Source organism: Schistocerca nitens, chromosome 5 (assembly GCF_023898315.1).
Source record: "Schistocerca nitens isolate TAMUIC-IGC-003100 chromosome 5, iqSchNite1.1, whole genome shotgun sequence".
Lineage (NCBI taxonomy): Eukaryota > Metazoa > Arthropoda > Insecta > Orthoptera > Acrididae > Schistocerca > Schistocerca nitens.
In genome coordinates this window covers 674,259,072-674,276,936 of record NC_064618.1, presented here as the reverse complement: position 1 = coordinate 674,276,936, position 17,865 = coordinate 674,259,072, and positions in this window count along the sequence as shown.

Genomic DNA, 17,865 nt, shown 5'->3' with positions numbered 1-17,865 from the left:
GGCTCACTGAATCACCTTTCAGTTACTTCTCTACCGTTCTACTCTAGAACAGCACATGAGAAAAACGAACACTTAAATCTTTCCGTGCGTCCTCTGATTTCTGTTCTTTTATTATCATGATCTGCCTATGTAGATGGGCGCCAACAAAATATTTTCACACTCTGAGAAGAAGGTCGGTGATTGAAATTTCTTGAGGAGGTCCTGCTGCAGCGAAAACGCCTTTGTTTTAATGACTGCCACCCCAATTCGTGTATCATATCAGTGGCTCTCTCTCCCCTATTTCACAACAGTACAAAAGGAGCTGCCCTTCTTTGAACTTTATCGATGACCTCTGTGAATCTGATGTGGATCCCACACTGCACAGAGCGGACAGGAGTAGTGAAGCAGTCAGTTTGGTAGACCTGTTACATTTACTGTTCTGCCAATGATCGCAGTTTGTGGTTCGCTTTCTCCACAACGTTATCTATGTGATCATTTCAATTTAATTTATTGGTAATTGTAATTCCTAAGTCTTTAGTTGCGTTTACAGCCTTTTCTGTGTGATTTACCGTGTAAGTGAAATTTAGCGGATTCTGTTTAGTACTTGTGTGGATGGCTTCACACTTTTCACGATTTAGAGTCAATTGCTAGTTACAGCACAACACAGATATCATGTCTACATCATTTTGCGAATTGTTTTGATAATCTTTGACTTTATGTGACGGTAAACGCAGAATCGTCTTCTAAGAATCCAAGAGGACTGCTCAAATTATCACCTAAATCGTTCAGTAGATCAGGAGCAACAGATGTTTCTTCTGTTTAACTCAGTGACTTACTGTCAGTTATTCCAAACTATGACCTTTCTGACAGGAAATCACGAATCCATCCACGCAAGTTCAGTGGCACAAAATTTAATTAGAAGTTTATTCACACAGAACCTCACGTTACGAAATGTAAAAGCATCTGACAGTGCATTTCAGACGCCACCATTCACAACAACTGTCAACTCCATGAGCACATTAACATCAGGAAAAAAAGGGGCTAGGATTTAAAGGCTGTTGGACGACAAGGTCATTACAGGCGAAGTAGAAGCTTGGATTGAAAGATGGATGGGACGAGTCTCTTTAAAAGAATCACAGTGGCATCTGCCTCAAGTTACTTAGAAGGTGTTGGAAAACTAAATCTGCATGGCTCAACAGGGACTTAAACCACCTTCCTTCGAATGCAAGTTCATTCACCCAATCACACCCCCACCTTGATGTCATCGAAAAGGATTATGGAGAAGAACGTTTTAGCGTTGACGGGGTGGTGACGTCGTTCGCTAATACTGGAAGTTAACTTCTTCTTGCTCCTCTCAGTAGTCGATCTTGTACGTTTACGTCTTGTGTTTATCCTGTGAGTCTTCTCCCACAAATGTGATCCGATATCTGAAAGCGGAAAATCGTTGAAGTTAACTCTGGACAAAACAAAAACACACTGTGGACAAATAAGATAATAAAGGGGATGGAGAAAAATACGTTACCACGCCTAATACGATGAAGGAAAATCGCTGGCATTCAAAACAGCCTCTAGTGGTCTCGGAATCGATAAATACAGATCCTGTGTGTTTTTCAAGGGAATCTGACAACATTCTTCCTGGAAAGTAGTGGTAAGTTCAAATAACTATGGTGGAGGTGGATAGCGATCACGTCCCCATCTCTCCAAAGCAGGCCACATAAGCTCAGTAATATTGAGTTCGGGTGACTGTGGTAGCTGGGGGAGAGGTGATTGTAAAAGTATTCTTGGATGATGCGAGCTGTGTGAAGAGGAGCCCTGTTTCTTGGAACACAGCATCATCATTTGGGGATAAAAATTTTAGCATGGGATAGACCTGATGAGTCAAAATGGTCACGTAACGTGAACTTGCAGAGTACCCACGGGGCCTGTGGAATACCACGATGTGGCTGCCCAAGTTATCACCGAACCCCTGCCATGTTTGACACATGGGATTTTAGCTCGGCCAGAAGTTGGAATAGAAAAGTCCTCTCTATAAACTCTAGAAGCCTGAAACAGGAATTTTATATTTGTCTCTATTTTCTCGAAAAAATTTATCTTGTGTTTATACAACACTTTTATATTATTTTAGTTCCCATCAGTACGTAGGCTTTACCATAGGACCTTCATCAAGAACATACAGTACAATACCAATGTTGCCTTCACCATTAATAAACTCTATCAAAATTTCCCTCTCTCCAGTACTGTTTACCGACTTGTAAAATGGACCGAACTCCATAACTTAATTTTCAGCTTTCAGTAGTGGACTGAGCAACATGTTATGTTGGCGATTCGTCTAGTGCAGTGATCGTCAAACTTCTTTGTTCAAGAGCCACAACTGATTTTGTGGGGCGGCACATCAGGCCGATCTTACTATTTATTGGTATCCTACTTTAATTAGCACGTAATGAGCCCGCAATGGACTAGTATAGTAAGAACGCGATAAGTTTGCCTCCGGCCCCTAAGTACTGATCGTTAAAAATTGTCGCCACTCGGAACACTTTGGGTCGATTGTTCTATTGCTACGGTCGCAGGTTCGAATCCTGCCTCGGGCATGGATGTGTGTGATGTCCTTAGGTTAGTTAGGTTTAAGTAGTTCTAAGTTATAGGGGTCTGATGACCACAGAAGTTAAGTCCCATAGTGCTCAGAGCCATTTGAACCATTTTGTTCTATTGCAGATTGCTGCCGCCCTCAGCGACCCCAAAGCAATGGCACTATAATTCCTTATGGGGGGGGGGGGGGGATACTGTTGTGTTGTCTGCCTCAGCAGATGATTTATCGATTAATAATAGTAACTGTACTTACGTTGAAGTGCTTTATATAGTGTAAGACACGATCAAAAATCGTTACTAAGAGTTTTGAATGTCATTTTATTTCTATTCGTTGCGTCATAGTAGAACAGCCTTGATTTAACTTCATATTCGTTGCTGCAAATGTGTACCGCATTTGAAGACGACCGTGTCTATAACGTGCATCCATAAATCCGTATCACTTCCTTCCGAAATTTATGTCGTTGTAGATACGAGTCACATACGCCTATAAGTAGTCACCACTGGAAGACAAACAATGAAACGTTCCCCCTGTCATATCCTCTAAACCAGTGGTTCCCAACAGGTGGTCCGCGGACCCACAGGGGTCCGTGAGCAATGCTAGAGGGGTCCGCAAGATGCTATTAGAATAAAAAATATATCAAATATATTTCGTATGCTAACAGATTTTTTGTTTTGGCCGCTTCCTGCATGAGCAGAGCTTTACCGAACACTAACTTCTACGTCTAGCGTCTTCCTAGAGCCAACTGACACTAGCACACTCTAGCGCAAAACTAGAATCAGATAGAGGCAAATAGTTCTGCTGTATGCCGTTAGACTGAGCGTGCTGCCTTTTTGCAGCTGACAACTGACAGTCAGAATGAGATTTTCACTCTGCAGCGGAGTGTGCGCTGATATGAAACTTCCTGGCAGATTAAAACTGTGTGCTCGACCGAGACTCGAACTCGGGACCTTTGCCTTTCGCGGGCAAGAGCTCTACCAACTGAGCTACCGAAGCACGACTCACGGCCGGTACTCACAGCTTTACTTCTGCCAGTACCTGACAGTCACTTTACACAGAAACTCACATTTCAGACGACAATCGGCCATCGTTAATTTATTGCCAGTGCTTTCACAGACCGTGTTGTTTACAATGTCAATATTCTGTATTAAAACAGTACTGTTTGTAAAGCGTTGGTTTTCACGGAAGCTACAGTTCGCGTAGTTAAAAATGGACCATTGGTTAAAAAGTGGTTCTTTAAAACGAGAAAGGTCTATAGATGAAGAGGAAGATAATGCATTTGATGTTCAATCATTTAAGTCAGTGACTCTCGATCCGAAGTTGTCAGTGTCCATTGAACCTAAATCGTTGCGTCCCTTAAACCTAACCCTTTCAAGATCAGTGTTAAGCTTACTGGAAAAATTAGAAAATATAACTCTGATTACTTGAAAATCGGTTTTACGTTTACTGGACCTGAGCAACAGCCTAAACCTCAATGTGTAATTTGCTACGAAAGCCTTTGGAATGAATGTATGAAACCAGCAAAACTCCGGCGCCGTCTTCAAACAAAAGTAAGTCACTACTAGATTTAAAAAAAAAAAAAAAAATTAGGAGAGTGGAAAACATCTCGTAAAACAGTTACCAAACACTGTGGTCCAAATGTAAATGAAAATGCAACCCGTGCGTCTTACGAGGTGGCTCAGCTTGTTGCTAAATGTAAAAACCACACAATTGCTGAGGAACCTGTCCTGCCATCACCAATAATAATTTGTAAGAGAATGTTAGGTGATGCAGCTGCTAAGGTAATAGGAACTGTCTCGCTCTTAAATAATACTGTTCAAAGACGAATTACTGATATGGCAGTTTACATCGAAGAAACATTGCTGGTTAGACTTTGCATGAGTGACATGTACGTTCTACAATCGGATGAAAGCACAGAAATATCAAAAAAACCTATAATGTTCGTTTTCGCACGATTCTTATGGGAGGACCAAGCGTTCGAAGATTTTCTTTTTTCATGCCAACTACTGCATACAACAGCAAACGATATTTTTATTGCACTAAATAATTACCTCAATGAACACGATGTCACCTGGAAAAAATGTGTAGACTTGTCGACGGATGGAGCAAAGTCAATGGCTGGAAAAAAAAAGACTTCTAGCTCGTATCAAATCAGTAGCCCCTGAGGTGAAATGGACTCACTGTTGTATCCATAGTGAAGCCTTAGTAGCCAAAAGATTGCCTGAACCTTTGCAAAAGATACTTAACGAAGTAGTTCAAATCATCAACCACATTAAAACTCGACATCTGCAATCCAAATTATTTTCTTTGTTGTATAAAGAGATCGGCAGTGAGCATGAGCAACTTCTTATTCATACGGTAGTAAGATGGCTTTCTCGAGGTAGGATCTTGTCAAGATTTTTTGAACTTAGAGACGAGGTTCGTGTCTTCCTTCTTGACACAAAGTACGCGGATTTTCTCACTAACTTCTCTTGGCTTCGTTCAGTTGCATACTTAGCTGATGTGTTCGAACACTTGAATGTGTTAAACTTGGGACTACAAGGAAAAAATGTAGACATGTTCAAAGTTGAGGATAAGATTAGTGCTATGGTCAAAAAGTATCAGATCTGAGCGCCAAGGATCGAAAACGAGTCACTAACTAACTTTTCTACTTTAAAAAAATCCTTGGAGTCATCAGAGGAGAGTTTGCCTGACCAGATAAAGATCAATGTAGCCGAGCATCTACGCAGCCTAGCCACCACTTTTAGAGAGTATTTCCCTGAAACTGACCCAGACGACAGATAAATTCGAAATCCCTTCAGCTGTGAAGAAACAGACAAAATCCAAGGCCTCACTGAAGAAGAGCATGATCAACTGGTGGATCTGTCCAGCTGTGATACGATGATAAACATTTTCATCGGTGATAAAATTACAGACTTCTGGGCATCAACACGCAAGGACTACAAGAAATTTGGAGATAAGGCAATGAAAAAGATCCTTCCATTTGGAACCACATATCTATGTGAGCAAGCATTTTCTTCCGTGTGTTTCATGAAAAACAAATGTAGGAATCGGCTCGACGTGCGGTCGGATTTCAGAGTGAAAGTTTCAAGTTTGAAACCTAATATTTCAGAAATAATGGACTCAAAGGTCAGGCTGAACGCATCTCATTAAGAACTGAAAATTAAAACTAACTGTATACTGATGGAGTACTCTGTTGTTAGTGTATTTTTTCAAATTAATAACACCTTGTATGAAATTAGTGTTTTCTTATTTTTCACACATGTCTACTCAATGCAATCTCAAGTGTAGTACACTTGAAAGACCAATACACCCATTTTTAATTTTTTCCTGTCATCTTCAGTTCATACTCAATTTTTGTTTTTTTAAGAACTTTGCTATACTAAACACCCAGATTTGAAGACAAAGATTTTGAGCACCAATCAAAAATTTAACAATAACAATGATGGCTAAATTGAAAAAGTTTTAAGCTCAATATTTTTTCAACAATGAATATGTCAATGTTTTTTCATAAGTACCAAGAATAGAAAACGTATAAAAAGACTCTTAATTTGGCTTTTTAGGTACTTGATACTGTGATATGACAAGATTCCAATAATGCTCGATGAGGCGGTCCTCGAGAAAATTTTGTTGGGAACCCCTGCATTAAACTATTCATACCATTCAATAGTAGTGTAATTCTTCATCATACTCACTCAGGATGGCAATGTCATCAGTGAATCTTACCATTGATATCGTTTCACCCTCCCACTCTTGAACCTCTTTTTTACTTATTCGTTGCTTCTCCAATGAACAGATTGAGCAGCAGGTGCCAAAGACTACATCCCAGACTTACACCCTTTTCAATCCGCGCACTTCGTTCTTGGTCTTCTACTTTTATTAGTACCTCTTGGTTCTTGTATACATTGTATATTACCCGTCTTCTCTGTAACTACCCACTATTTGTCTCAGAATTTCGGTCACCCTGTCCATAGACATAGTCGAATACTTTTTCCAGGTCGACAGTACCTATGAATGCGGGCTGATTTTTCTTCAGTATTACGTCAATTATCAGCCGCAACTTCAGAGCTGCCTCTCTGGTACCTCTACCTGTCCTAATGCCAAATTCATCGTCATGTAACTGTTGTGCAATTTTCTTTTCCATTCTCCTGAACATTAATCTTGTCAGCAACTTGAATGCATGGGCTGTTAGGCTGATTGTACGGTAATTCTCGCACTATTCTTTTGTTGCCATCTTCTGAGTTGTGTAGATGATGTTTTTCCGAAAGTCTGATGGTATATCGCCAGTTTCATATATTCTACACACCAACGTTTTGTTGCCACTTCCCTCAATGGTTTTAGAAATTCCTGTGGTTTGTTATCCATCCGTTCTGACTCACTTGATCTTAAGTCGTTCAAAGCTCTTTTAAACTCCGATTCTAATACTGGATCCCCTATTTCTTCTCTGTCGAAAATTATTTCTTCTTCCAACATGTCATGAGACAAGTCCTCCGCTTCCTAGAGCCGTTTTATGTACTTTTTCCACCTGTCCGCTGTCTCCTTTACATTTAACTGTGGAATTACCATTTTAATCTTACTATTACCGCCCTTGCTTTTAATTTCACAGAAAGGTGTTTTGACTTTTCTATATGCTGAGTCACTCCCGCCGAAAATCATTTCTTTTTCGATTTCTTCATATTTTTCATGCAGCCATTTCGCTTTAGCATCAGTGCACTTCCTATTCATTTCATTTGCAAGCAACTTGTATCTCTGTATTCCTGGATTGCACTGAAAATTGTAGTACTTCCTTCTTTCGTCGATCAGCTGAAGTATTTCTTCTGTTATCCATGGTTTCTTCGCAGTTACCTTCCTTGTATCTACGTTTCTCTTTCCAACTTATGTGATTGTCCTTTTCGGAGATGTGAATTCCTCTTCAACTGAACTGCCTACCCAATGTATTCATTATCACAGTATTTGCAGCCTTGGAGAGCTTCAAGCCTACCTCTTCATTCCTTAGTTCTTCCGTATCCCATCTCTTTGAGGATTGATTCTTCCCAAATAGTCTCTTAAACTTCAGTGTTGAAGCTATTAAAATGGATCTGAATGTCATGCCTAATGGTCCGCTGCAGCCGTATTTGTTCAGGTCACTTATAAACCACCACAACCGGTATCGCAACTTTTGAGTTGCATTTTCTTGTGTAAATATAAATGTTATGTTATAGGTTACAGAATGCTGCAGTGTAGCAGTTGGCGTGGCTAGGTCAAGATTTCACCATTTCTCAAATGAGAGAAGACTACCGTCAAATAATAAAAAGACCATCGTCAATGATGAAAGTCATGTCTTTGTTGAATTGCGAAGTGTACACCGTCCGATTAAAATGTGCTCTTGGAAAGAAACAAACCGCCCATCATCATTACTAAATTGGGATCTCACCGTTCGCCTTCCAATCAAGTATCTGTTTCGGAATCTCTGCCTGACCCTAATGTAATCTTACAGAAATCTTTCCGTATCTCCCAGCCTTTTCCGAGTATACCTCCTCCTCTTGTAGTTCTTGAATAGAGTAGTTGCTCTAGCTAAAATGTGTTGCAGAGCTCTCTTAGTCTTTAACCTCTCTCATTCCTAGTGCCAAGCCCATATTCTCCCACAACCCTTTCTCCTACTTCCTCCTCTACAACCGAATTCCATTCCTCAGTGGCTATAAGATTTTCATCCTCCTTTACGTTCTGAATTACCTTTTCAGTACCCTTATATTCTTTGAAATGTTTTTATTCCAGTCTTTGATCAAATTATAAATTTCTTCGACGTTGATTGGTTTCAGTCAGTTATGACCATCTTCAGATTGTTCTACACCATGTCCTCATGTGATACAGCCTTACCTCTTCATCCTCTGCCTGCGGCGTTGGCGTGTGGTGTTGGTTTGCCGTCGATTTTAATGAGAACAACTCGATCACTGGTCTGTTCACAGTGACTCGATCTCTGCCTTACCTTCCTATTCATAAAGAATCCTACTCTCATTATAACATTTTCTGCTGCTGTCGATATTACCCTCTACTGGTCTGGCCAGAAATACTTGTCTTCCTTCTGTTTCACATTAATGACTTCCACTATATCTAGATTGAGCCTTTGTATTTCCCTTTACAGATTTTCTAGCTTTCCTACCACGTTCAGACTACTGGAACGTTATCCTTTCGTTGATTATTCAGTCGTTTTCTCATTGTCACCCCCCTCTTGGCAGTCACTCTCTGAGATCCGAGTGGGGGGCCTATTCCTGAATCTTTTGCCAATGATGAGACCATCGTAACTCTTTTTCAGTTACAGGCCACATGTGCTGTTGATACCTGTTACGTGTCTTCAATCCAGTGGTTTCCTTATGCATTCTCATGTCGATGATTATTCCTAATTTGTCCGCCTTTTAGTGTCAGTTTCCCACACCAAGGGCAAGAGAATGCCCTGAACGTCTGTCCGCTCCTCCACCCTCTTTGACAAGGCCGATGGCAGAACGAGGGTGGTTTCTTATACTGGTAGTCTTCTGCTGACACTGCTGATGGTTTTCATTCGAAATTTAAACACTGGCAAGGTTCGAATCCGGGACTGAGAATGTTTTCAGAGCCAGCCGAAGACGCTGCCCCTAAACAACGGGTGCGCGAGATATGACGTCATGAACATTGACCTATGAAAAAGTGGCTTTTGCTGATAACGTAGTGCGAATTACGCAGACTGTGTGCAACCAAAGTTTCATAAAGACAGAACTTAGTAGTTTCCAATAGACATTATGCGAAACTTTAAACCTTCTCTAAATATTTATTGCTTATTTTCTAATGTAAAATATTTTAACACATTAATTCATTTGTAAAGTAGTCGAACTTCTGAAGCTGTTTCACACATGGGAGTTCGGTTGTTCAAATTACTCGACTCATGATGGTAGGCATTTGTGCGGAAATGAAGCGGAGTGACGGTAAAGACTCAGTCGTAGGTAAAGAAGATGACAGACTTTGGCTCATTGCTAAAACATTGAGAAAATGCAGTCAATGTACACAGGAGACTGCTTAAAAGACATTTGTGCTCCTCATCCAAATACACTGCTCAGGCTTGAGGGACATGCACCAATTACGACTTGGAATACTGAATGTACAAAGGAAATTTTCAAAGTTCGTTTCGTCAGTGTTTCAGGAGAAGATGGTACACCAAAAAAATGGTTCAAATGGCTCTGAGCACTATGGGACTCAACTGCTGAGGTCATTAGTCCCCTAGAACTTAGAACTAGTTAAACCTAACTAACCTAAGGACATCACAAACATCCATGCCCGAGGCAGGATTCGAACCTGCGACCGTAGCGGTCTTGCGGTTCCAGACTGCAGCGCCTTTAACCGCACGGCCACTTCGGCCGGCGATGGTACACCAGGTGACAAACAATTGCCATAGATATCTACACCCGTTGCTAGTTCAACAACGGAAGGAGCGTCAACGGAGGAAGAAAGATGCATACCCAGAGCGCTAAGGAAAAGAGAGTAGCAGCATATCGACGAGCCCGAAGTTTTTCGAGGTCACACCACGACGGCAGATGGACAGGTATTGATAGCGTGGTTTCTAATGGAAGTGCGCTTTGTTATATGGTGTGAATAAGCACATGGGACTAGAGTGTCCATAAAAAAAATGGTTCAAATGGCTCTGAGCACTATGGGAATTAACATCTGAGGTCATCAGTCCCCTAGAACTTAGAACTACTTAAACCTAACTAACCTAAGGACATCACACACATCCATGCTCGAGGCAGGTTCGAATCTGCGACCGTAGCGGTCGCGCGGTTCCAGACTGTAGCGCCTAGAACCGCTCGGCCACCCCGGCCGGCAGAGTGTCCATCATCCGTGAACGCATATAGACCATGTATGATGGTCATGTCTTGTCAAATAGTTGGGTGCAGGTATTACGTGTTCAGAGATGGAACACACAGAGTGGAGGATGAAGGTCGAAGTGGGCGCCCTTCAATATCCGTGAGTGAAACAACATGACTAGTGTACAGGAAATGGGGAAAGTTGTGCGACAATGCATTAGAACGCAGGGCATCGAGTTTTACCAGAGTGATTTCTTCAAACTGGCTGCATGCTATGACAAATGTCTCAATGACATGGGCTAATACGTCGGAATCTGGTTTAAGGGTCATGACGGATCATGATGCCGTGTTGCATTTGTTTGCAATAAAGTCCCCGTGTGAAAAACAGTGATGAAACTTACTTTCGGAACGTCACTTGCTTATAAAGGCAGTACAAATACTCACAGGTTCGTTTCCATGACGGGAGAGCGCCGCAGCAATGTTGAAACGCCTGATCTGGCAGGGGCTTGATGACAGACAACTACGATGCCGCAAAAACAGTCTTTCAGATTTTCAGAATTCATTATTAACTGAGGAAACTGGAAACAGACTACAGCAGCCTACGTATCGCAGCCATTGGGACTACCAGGACAATATTAACACAACTGGGGCATGCACGGAGCCCTCTAAGTAGTGAGTCATCCCGGAGGACGGAACGGGAAGAAATCCTATTATGTGATAAGTGGGACGTATCCTCGCCATGTACTTCACAATGGTTTGCAAAACATAGGTGTAGATGTATTGGATTCTCACCGTAAGCGATCATTCACTGGTCTGCTGTCCTAATGATTTCTGTGTTGTGATATAGTCAGTTTGAACCTACTTCTAATACTTCTAATTCCTATAGACAAACACAGCAAGTCAGCGTACAATGTATAACGGTGGATACTTTGTATTATTACTGTACATTCCATTTGCTTTCGCAGTGGTAAATCGAGTGAGAGAAAAATCATTGCCTGTACGCATCTGCACCAGAGGTTATCGAGAGACGCCTGGTGTAACCAGTGTAATCGTTCTGCTTCTCTAAACTTCCTAAATAACGTTGTGCGAAAACAGTATCTTCTTTCTCCTGTGGTTTCCCGTCTATGTTTAGGGAGCAATTCCCTAACGGTGTCGTACTGATCGAACTGATAGCAAATCTGGCAGCACGCCTCCAAATTTCTCCAATCTCTTAGTACAATCCGAGATTATGGGGGCCCAGGCGCTAAATACTCACTTCTCTTAAAACTCATTTCAGGTTTGGCCTTGTAAGGTTTACAAATGTCAGTCTAATGAATCTAGGCACTTATTCAGATATCTAATAGAAAAAAAGTCAAACACAATGTATTTTCCCTTCTTTGATTTAGAACTAAGAGCTCTTTCGTATAGATTAGAATAAAATTAATGGTAACAATACACAGTAAAATGTATCTGTCTTTCCCAGCAATATCGGTAACTTCATGACAGGTTAAAATGTTGCAAGACCAAGATTAATCCGAGCATTTGTCTTTCATGGACAGTTAAAACTTTACTATCCTATAAAATCAGAACGCCGGTTGTAAGTTAAGTGAAACGAAAAGATCCTGAAACTTTCATTTCACTTGAGACGCTGTAACCATATGAGCCATTCGGGCGTGCACAAGAACCGACTCAAACTTTCATCCTGTTCCTACCTATTTGACCTGCTTTCCCGAACTGATCGCAAGCATGTTGAGACTGTAAACTTCAAATTACCATGTAGTCCACTTTCGTATTTTGATGCCGCGCGGGATTAATGGCTCTGAGCACTATGGGACTTAACATCTGTGGTTATCAGTCCCCTAGAACTTAGAACTACTTAAACCAAACTAACCTAAGGACATCACACACATCCATGCCCGAGGCAGGATTCGAACCTGCGACCGTAGCGGTCCCGCGCGGTATTAGCCGAGCGGTCTTAGGCGCTGCAGTCATGAACTGTGCGGCTGGTCCCGGCGGAGGTTCGAGTTCTCCCTCGGGCATGGGTGTGTGTGTTTGTCCTTAGGTTAATTTAGGTTAAGTAGTGTGTAAGCTTAGGGAATGATGACCTTAGCAGTTAAGTCCCATAAGATTTCACATACATTTGAATTTTTTTTATTCACTTGCAACATGTGCTTCAAATTTGAAGCTTGTCCACAAACAGAGAACAAACACAGGCGAAAATAAATTTATATCAAACCACTTTATAGTGACCTTATGTAACATCACAACCGGACTACGATGGTGTAATATTAACAGGGACGGGAATATAATCAAACGTTGCAGACGATGTGATCTGATTATTGAGAAGGCCACAAAGAGTACTGAATACCCTTCTTCAGTATTTCACAGGAAACAGAGTCGTGTCCGCGGAAACTATTTTATATCTTACACAGATTATTTATGCATTTCAATATTTTTTTTAAGTTTGCATCCTTTTATCTAGGGCGTCAATGTTAATTATTCACAATTAATTTTGGAACAACAAAAATTTGAAGTACACGCTTTTTTCTTTGATACATTGCTTTTGGTGCACGGAGGTAAACAGTCCACTGAAATCAATATCCGCGGACATGCAACATATTATTTTTGAAACACGATAAATTTTCTCTTCACCACACACAATTTCAAGATTAATAATGGAGGAGAATTAAGCTGATAATTTCGCATAAGAATTCCAAGAGCAAAGAAGTTTTCAACCTTTTCGTGTAAGAGGAGGAGATTAGTGTTTAATGTCCCGTCGACAACGAGGTCCCCTTTTCGTGTATATTTTCTTTTCTGTTCACGGGATCAGTACAATAAAACAGTGCCTGTGCTCCTGACCTAGCATTGAGATATGTAGTATTAAGTGGTCTGCATATGATGGCGGACATCGTGCTCCATTCTCCAATGCCTTAAAACAGACTCACTCCAGAGGAATACAGTAGACAGATAAAGCCGCGCATATTGCTTATCAGAAACATGTGCTGAGTGAAATTCTGTCTCAAAATTCTTTAATACTTTGGCGCTGAAACCATGTGAAGTATGTGTTTGTGGAGTCTTTAGCTTATTACTGTAACTTTTGGGGTTGACATTATAACAGGAAAAGGTGACCGGTGTGCTTTACCATCCATTTATAAACTGAGTTATCGGTCCCCTATTAACTGCTAAGTACTTTTAATTAGTCGAAACTTTCAGATAATTGATCGCAACAGACTAGCGCATCGACACACGAGATTGGCTGAAATGGAAATATTTAAACACTCTTCTGTGATACCCATGGACCCTGCAGTAGTGCTATATTGTCTCCTTAATAAAACTGTAACATTCACGAATATGCAATAATATAAATTTTAAGTTGACAAACCAGAATAACTCGTAAAATAAGATTCACACGAACAAATGTGTAGAATCCAAAGTTGATTATTTTCGAGGGGGACATATGCTGGTGCTAAAATTAGCCCCCTGGGATGAGGCGGGAGGCAACTTTAAAATTTGAAATGGGAACCCCCATTTTTTAATGCAGAATTAGATTCTATATAAAAGCTACGTACATTTTGTCTTGAATATTTGTTTTGAATCTTTGTAGTTGGCGCTGTAAGTCAAGACAATCCATGTTCGTATTTTTGAGTGGCAAATCGTTACGGATATATAAAAAATACTTATGTACTTCGTAAATTTCGTTTCGCTAGAACTAAAACTCTCCCTCTCTTCCCATAGGCTGGGCTTTGAGAGAGAGGAATTAGAATTTTACAAATGTTGACCCAAATATTAATCTGCGGATCTGCGGAAAAAATTAATATTTGAGTCAACATTTGCAAGACTCTAATTCTTTTCTCTCAAACCCCACGCTATGGGGAGAGAGGGAGAGTTTTAGTTCTAGCGAATCAAAATTTACAAAGCAAATAAGTATTTTTTATTTATCAGCAAACATTTTCCACGCAAAAATGAGAACAGGATTTGCTTCAATTACAGCGCCAACTACAAAGAAACAAAACAAATGTTTATGACAAAATGTACGTGGTTTTTTACGTAGAATCTGAGTCTGAAATAAAAAATGGGGGTTCCCATTTGAAATTTTAAAGTTGCCTCCGGCCCCATCCCCAGGGGGCTGGGGTGGCGGGCTAATTTTAGCACCAGCAGATGTCTCCCTAGAAAAAAATCAACTTTGTATTCTACATAATTTTTTGTGTGAAGCTTATCTTTCGAGTTATTCTGGTTTGTCAACTTAAAATTTACACCCTGTGTACTATATGGACGATGTAATATATCTAATTACCTCGCATGCACTTCGCTTCTCAGAAATATTTAAATAAATTTTTATTCAGCTGGAACTAATTTCTTATTTTTTAGGGTGGACTACATTCATCATTTTTTTTTGCTGAAAGATCAGATTATTACTGTTAATTTGAATATTAATGTCAAATGGGCTCTGTCATTCCACATAGACCGAGCGAGGTGGCGCAGTGGTTAGCACACTGGACTCGCGTTCGGGAGGACGAAGGTTCAAACCCACCTGCGGGCATCCTGATTGGGTTTTCGGTGATTTCCCTAAATCGCTTCAGGAAATGCCGGGATGGTTCCTTTGAAAGGGCCTGACCGACTTTCGTCCCCGTTCTTCCCTAATCCGATGGGACCGATGACCTAGCTGTTTGGTCCCCTCCCCTAAATCAACTAACCAGCCATTCCACATATCTAAACGAGATTACGACTCAAGCCAGTTGCTGTTGCGTCTGTTATTATGTTTTTCGTCGAGCTACCAAGACAGTTTATGTGCTACACTGGAAAGTTAACAATGTGAAGTCCATCAAGGGACTGAAATTTATATTAAAGCCTTGCGTATAGATTTATTATGTAGAAAGCATAAAGAAAGTCATACCTCTTCTCTTGGAGATACTCCTAAGAAGGAGCTGAAACGCTGCCACGTACTCTACACAATCTCTGCTCGGAAGGAGAGGATTCCACGCCTTTTTCTCCTCCTGAATTCACTCGCTCCTTTTTCTTCGGCTTTTATTCCGAAGCAATACAATCCCTTTCGCACGGCTGCCGCGCCCGTTAAAATAAAAATGACTCGCGGCGATATTGCGCGAAGCAGCGGTCGAGGACGACGGCGCCATATGTACGTGGTGGGGCGCTTGGGCCAAGAGCCAATCCCGCGGAAAGTTTTGTGGGTCAGTCAGTATCTCGCAGCTCGCGCCTCGCCAAATAAACAGCGTTAGCGCGGCCGTGGGCCGCGTCGGGGAGTTTCTGCCGCCATTACTGGGGTAATGCTCGCGTTGCTGCAAAAGCTCTGCTTCACGGACAACCTAATTCTCATTACGTCTACTATTGCCACTCGAGGAGTTTTTGGAAACACTACGTGATTGCTCTTTCACTGTAACATCTGTCACAGGTAATTACATAATATCGAACTCACGGAGATAGGAGAGTTCTCGGATTTATTTTTAATGCTGTAACAACAGTATTGTATTTCCTCGCTGCATCTGTCACGCCGAATATGCAAGTCCTAGCTTTCGACGACAGCTATCACTGGTTTTGTCAGGAAAACAGGTGACTGTCAGAGAAAGTACGGATTCACACGGATGTAAGTATTGTCATAGTGCTCACTGCAGCTACAGATTAAGTTGGCATCAACCAGGATTAGGAAAACCGACCGGTTAAAACCGATCCTAATATTTTACTTCTGAATAACCCTTGCATTTCCGTACTTGTTTGGTCTCGTTTATAACAAATGTGTGTGAAATCTTAAGGGGCTTAACTGCTAAGGTCATCAGTCCCTAATCTTACACACTACTTAACCTAAATTACCCTAAGGTCAAACACACACGCCCATGCCCGAGGGAGGACTCGGACCTCCGCCGGGACCAGCCGCACAGTCCATGACTGCAGCGCCTAAGACCGCTCGGCTAATCCCGCGCGGCCGTTTATAACTGGTGTTTTTTTCTTACTAATAACCAAGTGAAAGAACAAAATGTCGTTTAGCCACAGCAGCAATGCAAAAATTATCTATTTTTAATATTTTTTAAAAATAAACGAGTCTTTTTTATTCGTAAATTTCAATGGCTTTGAAGTATCGCTTTATTATAGAAAATGTGAAAAGCGGCCTGTGCTATTTTAGTAATAATGCCAACAGAAACGAGCAACAAACACACGGTATAAGAGCTGGTAGAGCACTGCTGAGACAATAATATGCCTTTTATCACGTGGCGTTACCTATTAGTGGACGGTACGCATGTACATGCAGTGTACATGCAGACCTTATGGTCTATATGGTAGTTTGTCGCTGTTGTCGTCGGACATCAGTTGTATTACAGAATGGCACCATTCCTGGTCTGTAAGTATTTTGGTGGACGAGCGGTTCTAGGCGCTTCAGTCCAGAACCACACGACTGCTATGGTCGCAGGTTCGAATCCTGCCTCGAGCATGGATGTGTGTGATGTCCTTAGGTTAGTTATGTTTAAGTAGTTCTAAGTTCTAGGGGACTGATGACCTCAGATGTTAAGTCCCATAGTGCTCAGAGCCATTTTTTTGGTAAGTATTTTACGAAGTGCAGTTTCAATTACGTGAATACTTCATTTGCTTTAAAATATTAAGAACTGGAGGAGCCGCAACAAACTCGCGACATCATATAAGGAGAAGTCTTAAAACGGAACAATTCATGCATAGTTGACAGTAAAAGTAGCAGGTGGCTGATCCGTTGTCTGTGTGTACATGATATAGCTGTATCTGATGGCACCCCTTGAAAATGGACAATTTAATACAAAAAATAGTTCTCCAACCTCGGTTTTCACCCATTAGCTCTGGCTGTTCGTAATGCCCAAATAGTGGCGTGGTTCTCGATTACAGCATGACTTTTCAGCAGGGTTCCAAGAAATTAGAATCAGTAGGAGGATACTGATGGTTTTTTGTAATAGTTAACAATTTAACACTTTCCGAGCAGAGCAGCGAATGGTGGATGGACTGTTTTCCTTCATTTGTTTATTTAATTTAATATTTTGTAACTTCAAACTGAGGGATTTTTCAGTCATTGTTCGGTTTTTACGTTTATTACAGAAAGTGATGGGGATAAAAAAATTGTATCTTCGGTTACTTGAGAAGCTGATTATTTTCAGCGGTCTTAACACTCAGGTTAAATGGCTGTGGAAAAACCGATACAACCAAAACCGTTCGTTTCTGCGATAACCGCCATCCCTAACACCAACGGAGGAACATCACTCGCAGCGTCTTATGACAAATAACACAAGACATGCGCACCGACTGACACGAACTGGACGTGTGTAGGAGTTTTGGCCAGCCGACCGATCGACTTTTTCTGTCTGGCTGTCGGTAGGGTATAACCAGTCGACAGCCGACCACCCCCGCGCCATCCCCACGTCACCTGATAAATTATACCGTGCATAGCGCGGCCGTGCCAACGCCTGAAAAAAGTTCGTCTTCTCTCACTGCTCCTGGTATTAAACGCTGTTCTAATATACGCGAACATGCCAGGGACCAAGG